General features: G+C 39.2%; 1 long non-coding RNA gene across 1 annotated transcript in view; it reads right to left on the reverse strand.

The window, feature by feature from the left end:
* Positions 1 to 15,631, reverse strand: part of LOC133111703 (uncharacterized) — a 41,770-nt gene extending 26,139 nt beyond the window's left edge. The window contains exon 1 of the long non-coding RNA XR_009705009.1: positions 15,480 to 15,631. This is a non-coding gene — a long non-coding RNA (uncharacterized LOC133111703). The remainder of the gene's footprint in view (positions 1 to 15,479) is intronic.
* Between the last annotated feature and the right edge of the window lie 1,019 nt (positions 15,632 to 16,650).

Consider the following 16,650-nt stretch of genomic DNA (forward strand, 5'->3'; position numbering starts at 1 on the left):
GAGGCCATTGAAGTGTTCGGCTCAGCGTTCAATAATTCATTTTTTGTCCTTATAAAGTGTTGAGCCATCAGTGGACCTTACTGGGGAGATGGCATGTCTTTGTGGTCCATAAAGTGACTTGACTGCTTGGTAGAAGGCGTGTGTGTTATTGGAGTCTGCAAAGGCTTGGATCTCATGAGCCTTTTTGAGCCACCATTCATTCTCCATGGTTCAGAGCTGCCTCTGGGTCTCCGCACGGATGGCTTTCCACCGTGAGAGAGGGGAGGGGGACTGTGGGTTTGAGATATGGGAAGTATAAGCCTTACGTTTTGCTTCCAAGAGATGTTGAATTTCAGCAGAGTTGCTGTCAAACCAGTCCTGATGATGTTTTTTGGCGAGGCCTAGTGATTCATATGCAGCTGTGTGTATGGCTGAGCTGAGGTTAGCCCAGGAACGCTCAATGTTGAGGGTGTTGCTGCAGGGGTTGCTAGCTTGGGGGGTGGAGAGACCTACGTAGAGTTTCCAGCGGTAACTCGCCAGGGCATCAGGGGACTGGAGTCCACTGATGTCAATTTTTCGGCGGGAGGGTTGTTTTGGGCGGTGAGGGCGGATCTTTAACTGGAATTTTGAGCGGATTAGACGATAGTCTGTCCAACACTCAGCGCCACGCATGGCCTGAGTTTTGGACACGTCATGCTGGTCCTGTTGACGAGTGATTATTTAGTGGAGTAGATGCCAGTGTTTAGATCGTGGGTGCATCCATGATGTTTTATGCTTGTTTTTCAGCTGGAATATGGTATTGGTGATGATGAATTGATGTTCAGCACAGAGTGAGAGAAGCCTTAGGCCATTGCTGTTTGAGTTGCCTATGCCATGTTTTCCAATAATTCCTTGCCAGAGTAGATTGTCGGTGCCCACTCTGGCATTGAAGTCTCCCATAAGGATGATTTTGTCGGAGGAAGGTGTTTTTGACAGTATATTGTCTAGGACCTCATAAAATGCATCCTTTAAACCATCGTCTGCAACCAGGGTTGGTGTGTATGCACTAATGAGGGTAGCAAAGTGGCCCTTGGCCAGTGGAATGCGCCAGGTCATTAGTCTTTCGCTGATTCCCTGGGGTGATTCTGGGATGTTACGAAGGAGTTTGGTTTTTACGGCAAAGCCAAGTCTTTTGTGTTCTCGTTCTAGAGGATGCATGAAAATTTGGACATAATATTCCAATATTCATGATGGTAAGTTGCAGGATAAAAATGAACTTTTAAAAAATATCTTCAATGGTGTGCTTATGGCAAGGCATTGAATTTACATGACACCTTGCACAAAAAGCATGCAGGCAGCATTCCACTGTACATTTTCTGATGTGGCTGAAACTTCATTTTATTTTATTTACTATATTTACACAGGGGGATTACACTGAGACAAGTCTCATTTTCAGATGAGCCCTGTGTAAACACCAATACAGATACAATAGAAGCAAGGACATGAAAGATAAAAGCAATAAAAATAATAAGTAAATAATAATAAAATAAAGTTAATAAATTATATATATATATATATATATACAGTGGTGTGAAAAAGTGTTTGCCCCCTTCCTGATTTCTTATTTTTTTGCATGTTTGTCACACTTAAATGTTTCAGATCATCAAACAAATTTAAATTTTAGTCAAAGACAACACAAGTAAACACAAAATGCAGCTTTTAAATGAAGGTTTTTATTATTATGGGAGAAAATAAATCCAAACCTACATGGCCCTGTGTGGAAAAAGTGATTGCCCCCCCTGTTAAAACATAACTGTGGTTTATTAAACCTGAGTTCAATTTCTCTAGCCACACCCAGGCCTGATTACTGCCACACCTGTTCTCAATCAAGAAATCACCTAAATAGGACCTGCCTGACAAAGTGAAGTAGACCAAATGATCCTCAGACATCATGCCGAGATTTAAAGAAATTCAAGAACAAATGAGAAAAAGTAATTGAGATCTATCAATCTGGAAAAGGTTATAAAGCCATTTCTAAAGCTTTGGGACTCCAGCGAACCACAGTGAGAGCCATCATCCTCAAATGGCGAAAACATGGAACAGTGGTGAACCTTCCCAGGAGTGGCCGGCCGACCAAAATTACCCCAAGAGCGCAGCGACGACTCATCTAAGAGGTCACAAAAGACCCCACAACAACATCCAAAGAACTGCAGGCCTCACTTGCCTCAGTTAACGTCAGTGTTCATGACTCCACCATAAGAAAGAGACTGGGCAAAAATGGCCTGCATGGCAGAGTTCCAAGACGAAAACCACTGCTGAGCAAAAAGAACATTAAGGCTTGTCTCAATTTTGCCAGAAAACATCTTGATGATCCCCAAGACTTTTGGGAAAATACTCTGTGGTCTGACGAGACAAAAGTTGAACTTTTTGGAAGGTGTGTGCCCCATTACATCTGGCATAAAAGTAACACCGCATTTCAGAAAAAGAACATCATACCAACAGTAAAATATGGTGGTGGTAGTGTGATGGTCTGGGGCTGTTTTGCTGCTTCAGGACCTGGAAGACTTGCTGTGATAAATGGAACCATGAATTCTGCTGTCTACCAAAAAATCCTGAAGGAGAATGTCCGGCCATCTGTTCATGACCTCAAGCTGAAACAAACTTGGGTTCTGCAGCAGGACAATGATCCAAAACACACCAGCAAGTCCACCTCTGAATGGCTGAAGAAAAACAAAATGAAGACTTTGGAGTGGCCTAGTCAAAGTCCTGACCTGAATCCTATTGAGATGCTGTGGCATGACCTTAAAAAGGCGGTTCATGCTCGAAAACCCTCCAATGTGGCTGAATTACAACAATTCTGTTATCGCAAATGCTTGATTGCAGTTGTTGCTGCTAAGGGTGGCCCAACCAGTTATTAGGTTTAGGGGGCAATCACTTTTTCACACAGGGCCATGTAGGTTTGGATTTTTTTTCTCCCTTAATAATAAAAACCTTCATTTAAAAAACTGCATTTTGTGTTTACTTGTGTTGTCTTTGACTAATATTTAAATTTGTTTGATGATCTGAAACATGCAAAAAAATAAGAAATCAGGAAGGGGGCAAACACTTTTTCACACCACTGTATATATATATATAGCTTGTGTGTGTATATATATATATATATATATATATATATACACACACATAAATATATAAGCACGCCAAATACTCTAAAAACATCTAAAAACAATTGCTTTCATCTATAAAAATATCCATAATCAAGAGTTTGAACTCATCAAGAGGAACAAGGCGTTGGAGCCCTAGCGAGCCTTGAAGGTTGTTCCAAATGTGAGGTGCATTAAAACTAAATTAGGTTTTTCCCAGCTCTGTACTCACTCGAGGGATCTCCAGTGCCAAGCGTTCTTGCGAGCATGTGTTGCTAGTTTTGTATTTGAGTAGTGAGCATAAATAGTGAGGTAATTCTTGAATAAGAGCTTTATGGACAAACAATATGCTATGTTGGGCTCTCCTTACATTAAGGGAGGGCCATCATACTTTTTTTATAAAGCTCACAATGGTATGTACAGTAGCTGTCCCTGGTAATAAAATGCAATGCAGAATGGTAAACTAAATCCAATTTTTTAAGAGTTGAGGGTACAGCATAGTAAATTGTGTAAATTGTATCAGTATAGTGGAGTACAGGGAAGAGTGTCGCTTGAACAATAATCTTTCTACTCTCATAAGAGAAATGTGATTTATTTCTATATAAGAAGCTAAGCTTTGCCTTCAGACCATTCTGCAAATTCTCCATATGTGTTTTAAAAGTTAGAGTATCGTCAACCCGGATAACCCAGATACTTATAATGAGTTGTTGTGCATGCTTGTTCAATTTCAGTTCCATGCAATGTGTGAATATGCAGAGTAACAGAGTAACTAGATCTAGAAAAATACATGATTATTATTATTTTTTTTTTTTGTATTTAGTACCAGCTTCAGGTCAATGAGGGATTTCTGGAGAGAATTAAAGCCATGCTGAAGATCGATAATAGCGTGCTGGGCTGAAGGGGCACTGCTATAGACAACCATATCATCAGCATAGAAATGTAATTTACAATTACTCTGCGAAAGACCAAGATTATTTATACAAATTGTGAACAGCAATGGACCCAGAGTCAAGCCTTGCCTTTAGCCTTTAGCAATGCTGAGAAAGTTTGATTGTTTTCCATCTCCTGAGATACACTGAGTTTTATCCTGTAGGTAGTTTTGAAACCAGATGCAAGCAGAGTTATCAAGACCAATGGCAGATAACCTTTGTAAGAGCAACTCATGGTCAACAGTATCGAAGGCTTTCAATAGGTCAATGTAGAGGGCTGCACAGTGACGCTTTTTATCAAGCGAGCTCATATACCATTAATTAATAAGGATGCAGCTGCGATAGTGCTATGTCCGGCTCTAAAACCTGATTGATGTACATTTAAAATACCATGTAAGGATAAAAACGAATGTAACTGAGAATTGATTACAGTTTCAAAAATTTCAGCAAGACATGAAAGCCTAGATATAGGGTGATAATTATTCGTATCGCATTGGTCACCACCCTTGTGAAGCGGGAGTATTTTAACTGCCTTCCAAGTCTTAGGGATTGAACCAGAAAGAATTGACAAATTGATTTGGGCCAGTGGTTCAGCAATCAGACCGGTAGAGAGACGCAGAAGGTATGGGTCAAGCTTATCAGTCAAGGCTCTCCAAAGTTCCAATGTGGAGAAGGTTTTAAAAGAAAAGGTATGATTGAGATTTTTATTTAAGCAAGCTGTAGGAGGGGTTGTTTGACAGACATTCTGAGTACCAGAGGTAGGTAAAGAGGTGTTCTGCAAGAAATGAGCCGGAAAGTTTCTATCAAATAAATAACCAGCAGAAATGAAGTGCTGATTTCAGGTATTACTAATTTCCTCTCAATCAGTAATAGTAATCGGATTTGAGATTATTTTCTGAGGAAGAGAGGCATTTTGTGTTTTTTACTGATTTAAATGCTTTCCAGACAGAGGATGAATTACCCCCACTGATAGAATGTAGATAATGGGAAGATTATCTCAAGAGTGCAATTTTTTCTAAGCTGCCTGAAATAAAGACAATTGGAATCCCAAGTCTGTGGATCTTGCCTTGGCCCAAGATGTATTTCGGTCTCTGAGTAACTGAGAAAGCACAGAGGAGAACCATGGATTTGCTCTATTTGTAATATAAAGTTTTTTTAAACTGAGCATGCTTATCAGCCACAGAGGGAAACACAGAGTAAAACAATCCAACGCTCAATCCAACTCAATATCTGGAATAAGTGCAACACTTGATCCAATCTGATTTTTAAATTGCAAGATGGTCGCCGTGGTGTTTGTCCTGCAACAAGCTCCAGTCTGCTGGCTCAAAATATTTGTCTTTTAAGAAGAACAACCCGGTAGGCTTACAAATGGATCAAATGGATCAAAACCCAATCTCCCTCCAAACCATTCTGGAGGGGATGCACCAAATGAAAATCGAAATGATTTCCCATGTGGACTTAAAACACGATACCATCAAGGCCAGCCTCAATAAAATGTAGGGTTCTCTTGCCACACTGGGTGAGCATGTCGATGAACTTGAGCAGAGAGTTGGTTCTTATGAGGATAATCTACAGGACCTGACGCAACGCATTAAACAGCTTGAAAAAGACAATGCTCACTTGAAAGAACGAGCCGAGGACGCTGAGAACAGAAGCCGGGCCTCCAACCTAAGCTTTATCTCTGTCCCCGAGAAGTCCGAGGGTAAGGATATCCTCGGCTTCATGGAGCCTGTTTGTTTGCCGTCAAGCAGTTGCAGCTGCCGCAAAACGTAGGCTTAATGTAAAAGGACTGAAGTAAAAACAAATGGGGAAGTGAAGAAAAATAATGAGTTGCTGTTACTTTATCTTAATTATGAAGACTCAAATATTAAAACTTGTCAGAATAATAGAAAAATATGAAGGCATCCGAAGTTTATCCTGGAATGTTCTGGATGATGGATGCACAGGCCATGTTCTATTATTATTATTATTATTATATTATATTATATTATATTATATTATATTATATATTATTATATTTAATTCATAATTTATCTATTTCCTTTGGCCTATATTATCACTCAAAGGTCTTGGACCCTTAATTTATTTTTTTGTTCATGAGCTATGCAGACTGAGCTGTTTGTTTTTATGTTGCCACTTGATTTGTTCTGTCCTTTTTTGTCGTGTGTGTGTGTGTGTGTGTATGTGGTGCGTGCTATGGCTCTCCTGCCTTCCTCTCTCAGACCCTTCCCTTCCCCCATCCGCTATCACTCAACCCCCTTGATCGATAATTGATACAGCTAAAGGTCTAAAAATCATGCACTTGAATATATATCTCCCAAAAATTGACTTAATTCGAGTCTGGGTTGCTCAGCACAAACCTGATGTACTTACTTTTTCAGAAACATGGTTGCACAGCAAGATATGTGACAATGAGATCAAACTTGATAATTATATGTTATTTAGAACAGGGGTACAAGAGGAGGAGGTGTGGCTATATATGTTTCCCTGCACCTGTATCTGAACTTACCATTCCTAAAGTAATCCTGTCATTTTTTTAATGTCTTTTTGTTAAGTTAAAACTCCATGAAAATAAACATCTCACCATTGGTAGCATCTATAGACCTCCACCTGTCCATCCCGACTCAACTAAATGTATATTATCTACCCTCACCTCACTTGAACATCCAGGTGAAACGATTATCATGGGCGACTTCAACAGCAACTGGCTTGACCGCATCAAATGATAAAACCCTATTCAAAAGTGTAAACCTGACCCAGTTGATCAATGAGCCTACCAGAGTCCACACCAGATCTAAGTCTTTATTAGACTGGATCCTTGTTACGCATCCTGACAGAATTAAAAACTCTGGTGTTTTATCTGACTGCTTTAGTGATCACTCAGCTATCTTCTGTATATGGAAGATTAAATCTCTCAGTCTTCCTCCAAAATGCATTAGAGTTAGGCAATGCAAGAACATTCACTTCGATAATTTCACACATGATTTGATTTCAATAAACTGGGACAGGTTTTCACTTATACCTTATGTTGAAGATGCCTGGAATTATTTACATTCTGAACTTGCTAGAGTCATTGATAAACATGCCCCCTGGAGGGAAATCAGGGTCAAGGGTAAACACTTACTCTGGACTAGCTCTGACCTGATTAGTCTCTTTAAACAACGGGATAAAGCTTGGAGGATCTCCAGAGAAACCAAGGATCCTGCTGACTGGGACAAATACAGATCTCTAAGGAACATATGTACAACAAAAACACGCAATGCTAAATCAGACTTCTACAAAAAACAAATATCTGATGATATGCATAACCGTAAACGGTTCTGGAAAACTATGAACAATATTCTCAATAAATCAAACAAAAATACCAGCACCCAGATTCGGTTCAACAACATTATCCACGATCCCTCCACTATCTCAAATGTTTTTAATCAGCATTTTTCCTCTATAGGTAGCTCTTGTGTATTTGATCCACCCATGGCATGTGATTCTTCTAGTAGCTCTACCTGTACAAGTTCATTTTCCTTTCGAAAGATTCTACCTGTCGAAGTCCAATGTGCAATCAATGCACTAAAAGATGACTGTGGAACTGGACCAGATCGCATTGAGACTAAATTTATCAAGTTAGCGGCTCATATCTTGATGTATCCACTCTGTGACTTATTTAACCTCTCATTATCAACCTGTGCCCTCCCTTCCACCTGGAAATGTGCCAGTTACTCCACTTCATAAGGGAGGTGACCCCCATGACATTAATAACTACTGTCCTATTTCTATCATAGCCAAAATCATTGAGAAACTAATCTTCAATCAATTATCACGCTATGTTACTGATCTGAACATCTTGTCCCCATGCCAGTCTGGTTTCAGGCCTAACTTCTGAACAACAACAGCTCTCTTAAAATGTACAAATGACGTGTTTACTGCTTCTGAGAATGGCAAACTCACTGGTGTAATTTTTCTTGACTTAACCAAGGCATTCAACATTGTTGATCACTATTTACTTCTTGATTAACTGTATTCCATTGGTGTCTCCCAGACTGCTCTACTATGGTTTAACTCATATCTTCACAATAGACGCCAGTGCGTCAGTCTCAATGGAAGTCAATCCGATTACTTAATTGTCGAGAAGGGAGTACCACAAGGCTCATCATTAGGTCCACTCCTTTTCTCCATTTTTATTAATGACCTTCCTAAAATCTGCTCTGACTGTCAAGTACAACTATATGCCAACGACACTGCAATTTACACATCTAGCACTAACAGATCTGCAATTGAGAGATCCTTGCAACGTGAGTTTGCCTCTGTTCAGAAGTGGTTCTCAGTCAACAAACTACTGCTCAACAAAAGGAAGTCATGTAGTATGTTGCTTGGTACCAGACACGGTCTGAGTGATGCCTCAGACCTGACTATTTCTTTTAATGATGGATCACCTCTTGAACATGTGACTTCTTATAAATACCTTGGACTTTGGATCGACCCAGTGCTTTCTTTTAAACAACATATTGAGACTATCACTCACAAACTAAGTCGCAATTTGGGCATACTGTATCGCTCCATAAATTGCTTTACTTTTCAGAAAAATAATTGTTACACAGTTGTTATTGCCAATATTGGATTATGCTGACATTGTTTATCAGAACACCTTCGAAACACATCTTCAACCCCTTAATGTTATTTACAATAGTCTCTGTCGATTTATTCTAAGGTGTCCCTATCAAACTCATCATTGCTCTATGTATGAAACTCTGAACTGGTTACCCCTCAATGCTCGAAGACATTACCATTGGCTCCAATGCATTTTCAAATGCATCCACTTTAACTATCCCTCTTACCTAAAGCATTATCTAGTACCACACATATCCTCATACTCTCTTAGACATATACAGCAACCTTTCTTCTCTGTTCCCAAAACCAAGAAAGAAATTGGCAGACGCGCCTTCAAATTCAAAGCTCCTTCCGACTGGAACAATCTACCCGTCAACATCAGAACAACTATCTCACTAAGTATATTTAAGAACTCATTATTACCCTTTCTTAAAACGTCATGTTGCTGCTTCTAATGCTACTGTCTTCCTGCTCCTTTACCATTGCATCACTGTATTTGCTTGTTGGTTATTTTGTTACTATTATTATTATCATCATTATTACCATTATTATTATTATTACTACATTATTATTACTACAACACATTCTGTTGTACCTACCTCCTACTTATTTTGTGTGGGTATTGCGGGTTTATGGGAACGATGTGCGGGCTGGATTGGTAAATGAGAGCCTCTGTGTATGTATGGTGTACGTGACTGTGTTTGTTGTACTGTACTATTGTATTGTATTGTATTGTATGTTCTGTGTTGGACCCCCTCGAAAATGAGATGGCTCATCTCTAGGGGTTATCCATTAATAAATTTGAATTGCTAAAAGTAACGTATAAAAGCTTGTTCATTTAAATTCTTTACTAGATGATTTTAGGTTTAAACTTAAACTCTAATCTGGTGTCTCTGATGCAGGCAATTGTACAATGATCACTAAAATCCTGTGCAAATATACCGCATTCTAAGTATTTGTGAGGCTTGTTAATTGTGTGACATCAATCAATGTAGACTTGGCAGGGTTCTTAAAATGTGGCCTTGTTGGCTTGGACAATAATTGCGAGAGATTAAATTCTATGCATAACTCTTTAAGCCTAGAGGAGTTATCCAATAGCAGTAGTAGTAATTAGTAATAATACTGATGAGGCATAATAAAAAATTAAGGCACAGTTTACAGATGGGGGACGGCAAAAACCAATAACTGTTTAATGATTATTACCCCCAGTGCTGATATCTAAAACAATGTACTCAATGCCTTTCAGAGTTGATGAGGAAGTGATTTCATGGGAAACAAAACATTCTTTAAAGTAAATCAATACTCCGCCTCCTTTAGTTTTACGATCACACCGGAAAATAGTGTATCCATGTATGTAAATATCAGAGTCCATCAGAGTATTTTTTTGAAAGCCAAGACTCTGTCAGGATAAAAATGTCAGGAGAGGATTCATTAACCAGTACATTAATGAAGTCCATTTTTGGAACTAGAACTAGAACTAGACTTTTGGAACTAGTCCATTTTTGGAACTAGACACTCTTGCGGTGTTTGAATATCAGTGATGTCAGTTTCAGATTCAGAGACCAATGCTTGAGCCTTTCTAACAAGGGGCAGAATATTGATTTGTTTGAGGTTTAACAGTGAACAACAATTTGGCCTATATTTCTGTCGGGGTAGTCCATAAGAATTAAAAACAGGTTCAGCCTAATTTTCCATTCCAGAAACGTTTTTCATTTTGTCACCTTTCAGTGAGCTTTTTTAAACCATTCAGTTCTTATAGTAGTAGTTAATTACCTCTGCCAAATAGGTTATGTAATGACATACAGTACTGTGCAAAAGTCTTAGGCACCTGTATAACTATCTGTATAGATAAGAGTTTTTCAAAAATAATTCAATGAAATGTCCTAAATAAATGTACTATTCACTTTATATTACATTTGAGTAATTTGTCAGAAAAGTAAAAAACAGAATCAATTCAATATTTTTGTGACCACCCTTCAGTGTTAAACTGCATCACTTCTCTGAGATATAGAACTGCAGGAGAGTGTTGGCTAAGACAATCAGCAGGGAGGTTATTTCAAGCATACTTGCCACAGTTCTTCTGCAGACTTTGGTTGGCTCCTTGCTTCTGATCTCAGACAACCTTGATCAAGCTTTTATGTGAAAAGTAGTCAATTGCTTACAGTAATATGCTACTTTATTTAATTAAATACAAAAATGTCAAATTAAATCTTTTGGAAAATAAATCTCAGAAACACACAAAAATAATTCACATATATTCACAGCGCTTCACTTTTCCACATTTTGTTATGTTACAGCCTTATTCCAAAATGGAATAAATTCATTTTTTCCTCAAAATTCTACACACAACACCCTATAATGACAACATGAAAGAAGTTTTTTTGCAAATTTATTAAAAATAAAAAACTAAGAAATCACATGTACATAAGTATTCACAGCCTTTGCTCAATACATTGTTGATGCACCTTTGGCAGCAATCAAGTCTTTTTGAATATGATGCCACAAGCATCACCTATCTTTGGGCAGTTTCGCCCATACCTCTTTGCAGCACCTCTCAAGCTCCATCAGGTTGGATGGGGAGCGTCGGTGCACAGCCATTTTCAGATCTCTCCAGAGATGTTCAATCGGATTCAAGTCTGGGCTCTGGCTGGGCCACTCAAGGACATTCACAGAGTTGTCCTGAAGCCACTCCTTTGATATCTTGGCTGTGTGCTTAGGGTCGTTGTCCTGCTGAAAGATGAACCGTCGCCCCAGTCTGAGGTCAAGAGCGCTTTTTTCATCCAGGATGTCTCTGTACATTGCTGCATTCATCTTTCCCTCAATCCTGACTAGTCTCCCAGTTCCTGCCGCTGAAAAACATCCCCACAGCATGAAGCTGCCACTACCATGCTTCACTGTAGGGATGGTATTGGCCAGGTGATGAGCAGTGCCTGGTTTCCTCCAAACATGACGCTTGGCATTCACGCCAAAGAGTTCAATTTTTGTCTCATATAGGCCTGATTGGTGGATTGCTGCAGAGATGGTTGTCCTCCTGGAAGGTTCTTCTCTCTCCACAGAGGAACGCTGGAGCTGACAGAGTGTCCATCGGGTTCTTGGTCACCTCCCTGACTAAGGCCCTTCTCCCCTGATTGCTCAGTTTAGACGGGCGGCCAGCTCTAGGAAGAGTCCTGGTGGTTCCGAACTTCTTCCATTTACGGATGATGGAAGCCACTGTGCTCATTGGGACCTTCAAAGCAGCATACATTTTTCTGTAGATCAGCATACATTTTCCTCACAGATTTGTGCCTCGAGACAATCCTGTCTCGGCGGTCTACAGACAATTCCTTTGACTTCATGCTTGGTTTGTGCTCCGACATGCACTGTCAACTGTGGGACCTTATATAGACAGGTATGTGTTTTTCCAAATCATGTCCAATCAACTGAATTTACCACAGGTGGACTCCAATTAAGCTGTAGAAACATCTCAAGGTTGATCAGTGGAAACAGGATGCACCTGAGCTCAATTTTGAGCTTCATGGCAAAGGCTGTGAATACTTATGTACATGTGATTTCTTAGTTTTTTATTTTTAATAAATTTGCAAAAATCTCGAGAACTTTTTTCACGTTGTCATTATGGGGTATTTTGGAATAAGGCTGTAACATAACAAAATGCGGAAAAAGTGAAGCGCTGTGAATACTTTCCGGATGCACTGTATATATATAATAAAGTCTAGGGTGCCTAAGACTTCTGCACAGTACTGTACTTATTTAAAGGAACACGTAAATGTATGTTATAACCTACACTGCTTCTGCAGCTGACACTAAAATAGTCCTAACTACATTCATTTTAACACTGCGTTGTCCTTTTACTTTTGTAGACCAGACATTTAAAAAGATGTTCTCTGTATGACCTCTTGCATTCTTTGCTTGTCCACTAATTTTGTGTTTTCCTCCTCAAGCACTTTCCTTTCCCTGACCTTGACTCCTTCTCACAGGTTGTGGCAGGGGACAGAGTGAAGCAAATACAGACAAAGAATTTCAACAGGTCATTCAGTTATTGGATATTCTGTTATTGTAGTGGTGGTGTGTACCTCTAGTGTATGAACCTAAAATTATGAAATATCCTTGCAATATCAATAGCATTGATCTCTGCCTGTCAAAATGCAGGTGATGTGAGAGACAGAAAATAATACTGCATGCATTAAGCTACATTTCATGAAGTTTCATTTCTATTCAACTAGGTAGGAACAATAACTGTACCCAGAACAAGTATATGCCTAGATCAGTTTACTATATCATAAAAATAACTTCCCATTCTCGTAAGATAAATAAGTAATGCATAACAACATATTTCATTTATTTTATTGGACCACGTTGGTCCCGTGACATTTCAGTGAGCAAAAAATTGCCGAATACTTGACGGAGGTGTGATGTCAAGTCATCATGAGCCAGGAGCCAATCATTGCGATTCTTGCAAGCTAGCGATTGTACTGGAGCTCCCATAATGTCATAATCGGAATAGTCTCTTTCTCCACCTGAGAATACTAATTGGGGATAATCCCTCTTCAGTGGTTCATACAAATACAAACTTTGCATTTATGATAAGGGAGTCTTCATTGAGCAGATTGTACGATCCAGGAAGCACATCAATAAAGGCATTAGCAGTATCTCAGGAGATTGTATGCCAAAAAGAAAATCTGGAATCTGATTTCATATTACAGGCTAATGGGATCAAGATCAAGAGTATGGTTGCAGCAATCAATATGCAGCAATCAATATGGTTGATCTACACATTGAGAGAATCCAATGGAGTCAATAATAGGACTGCTGATTGTTATAATTGTATATATGAATGTTAAAATCACCTACTATCAGACAACCAGGTTGCAAATTCAGATAAGAAGATGGTATAAGACCCAGGTGGCCTATAAACTATTACAAGGGTAAACAATTGAATTGCTGTCTTTTCAGTGTAGCTTCATTTAAAGCAATACATTTGTTTGGTTTAAGCCAAGTTTCAGTCAAACATAGGAATTAGTGATCAGTGATTAATTCTTAGGTGTTAGTGATCTCTTATTAATTGACCCAATCTCAAGTACCATTTGTCTGCAAATATTTTCTTTACCATGTTTAAAAAACCTGAATTTAAGGACTATAAATACAGGCAGAGGGTGAGTCAACATGTCAGTGAGCCTTTTTCAATGATAGGAAGGGATTTACAATAGCCTTGTAAACAATGTTTTAACACAAAAAAACCTATTGTACCTTTAAAGGAGTCCCAATGACCCATAAACCTATACCCATTTCTCCTAGCTGTCATAGCTGCTTGTTAAACCTCCAGATAAAGTTCTGCTTCCCTCATTGCACATGGTACAAGAACATAATGTATTTGGACATATTTATTCCTGGATAATATTGTTGTTAAAATAAAAATGTATTTGAATGTTTAGGTTTCTGTCAGAATTTGTGCTCCCATCTATTTTCTTCAGTTTGACCTAGGATAATATAGATAATAAGGCATGCATATGATGTCATTCTAAGATGATGTGTTGAATATGGTGCACGTGGGACATTCCAAGCCAAAGTTAGTGGGAGGGGGGGGGGGGGGGGACTTTTCAGTAGGCTCCGGGAACAGGCTGAGAAATTGCATCCCCCTGTATTGTAGGCTGCATGAGCCAGCTGACAGAAATTGTATCCCTATTTTTTGTTATATTTGACCTAGCATATAATGGTTAATAAGGCATATCTCCGATGTATTTCGAAGATGATCGGGTGAATATAGTGCATGTGGGACATTCCAAGCCAACGTTACTAGGGGGGATACATTTTTTGGTAGGCTGCATGTCAGGTTATGCATATTCCAGTTCAGAAATTGTATCCCCCTCTCATTTGTTCTCTGGTTGTTCCAGGATAACATGGTTTATTGGCCATAACTCTGATGTCATTCTAAGATTATCTGGTGAATATACTGCATCTTGGACATTCCCCATGTTTTCACAGACATTTACTTATTCAACAGTTGGGCTATTCATTGAGTGATTGTTACGGTTTTACACATAGCATTCGACTGATTTTAAAATTTCATTAATCTATATCAGAAATCTATACATCCTTGTAGTTGCCAATTATAATTACTGATAAAAGTCGTTTTCGTAAAAACCCGAAAATATTTTCTCTTATAGGACTGGTAGATATTGGCTAATTCGCTAGTTATATTCTATCTGTTCCAATTGCAACACTTGACATTCTCTTCAAAATAATTTGAAAAGTTTTTGAATTTTGAAATTTGAATACTGTTAAATATACTAAACAGAAGCCAACAATACTTTTAACTGCAAGTAAACTAAAAACGTATGTGGTTCCTTTAAAAGAGTAATGTGCGCTCCCGGCACAGGGGATACCGATTCTGATGGGGAAACTGATTTCGGCATCGCACCGGCTCGTCGGTCGCCGGCACCGGCTCGTCATTCGCTGTGTTGTTGGCTCCCTGCCATAAGTAAGTCTAGCTGCTCTCGGCCTCTCCTACGTAGCATATGTTTTCTGGCACGAATGAAGCGGTATACACTTCATCCATTTTTTTTGCCGACACAGAGCAAACCGCCCATCCGGCCCTCCGCATATGTCCAAGTGAAATAAAGCAAAAGAATGCGGAACCGGTTAAGAGAACCGTAATAGGCTAACGAAGTATTAAACAAAGTTTCGCTTTTGTTAAACACTTTTTAACCATAATACTCACGTGTTACGGACTAGTAATTTAATGTGTATTGTGTATAACAGTAGACTACATGGTGCTGTCATTGTTATATAGTGCTAATAAGAAATGAAACCGAGAAAAGAAAAAGCAGTGTAAGTTATAAATTCTTACTTCTCTGCGAATATGTCCCAGCGAAATTAATTCCCATCAGAAGAATAACCCCGTACAAAAGAGAGACAATTCTTGAATCCATCGCGTCCTGAAAAACCAGCCAAATGATTCCTGAACTTCTGTGGGACAATAGCAGGGCTATGTTCACGTCTGTGCTTCCATATGAATGACTCACCCTGAATATCTGCCTTGTTTTAAAAGCGATCACACCCACTCGTACAGTTCACCATGTCTGAGTCATTTCCTAAATACCATGCTTCCGCAGAGAAGGCGCACATTTTCACAGATAATTGACTTGAAGGATGTTTCATATCCAGGTGTATCTAGGTCAATATAACGGAAGTTTTTTTTTAAGTACACATACAGCGACGTGAAAAAGTCTATGCCTAACTGTTTTCCTCTAATATTGCATCTTTTTCGCATTGAATGGTTTCAGGCAAAATGTGATTTTGGCGACAATGGAAACCTGAGTAAACACAAAACGAATGTTCAAACATTGATGTCACCCCTGCGAAAAAGTAATTGCCCCCTTAAATTTAATAACTGGTTTCACTACAGCAATAATTACAAGCAAGCTTACAGCTCATGAAAATTCAGTATCTCAAAATATTAGAATATCACATAAGACCAAAAAAAGAATTTATAATACAGACCTTCAGAAAAATTGTTCATTTATGCTCTCAATACTTGGTCAGATTACAGCATCCATGCGCCATGGCATGGAGACAATCAGCCTGTGGCACTGCTGAAGTGTTATGGAAGCCCAGGAGCCTTCAGCTCGTCTGTATTGTTGGGTCTGGTGTCTCTCATCTTCATCTTGACAATTCCCCATAGATTCTCTGTGGGGTTCAGATCAGGCGAGTTGGCTGGCCAATCAAGCAGAGTAATACCATGGTCAGCAAACCAGTTACTAGTAGTTTTGGCACTGTGGGAAGATGCAAAGTCCTGCTGGAAATGGAAATTAGCATCTCCATAAAGCTTGTCAGCAGATGGAAGCATAAAGTGCTCTAAAATCTCCTGGTAGGCAGCTGCGTTGACTCTGGACTTCATAAAACGCATTGGACCAACACCAATCATCACTGACTGTGGAAACTTCACACTGGACTTCAAGCAACTTGGATTCTGTGCCTCTCTACTCTTCCTCCAGACTCTGGGACCTTGATTTCCAAAT

The sequence above is a fragment of the Conger conger genome, chromosome 2 (assembly GCF_963514075.1).
Source record: "Conger conger chromosome 2, fConCon1.1, whole genome shotgun sequence".
Taxonomy (NCBI): Eukaryota; Metazoa; Chordata; class Actinopteri; order Anguilliformes; family Congridae; genus Conger; species Conger conger.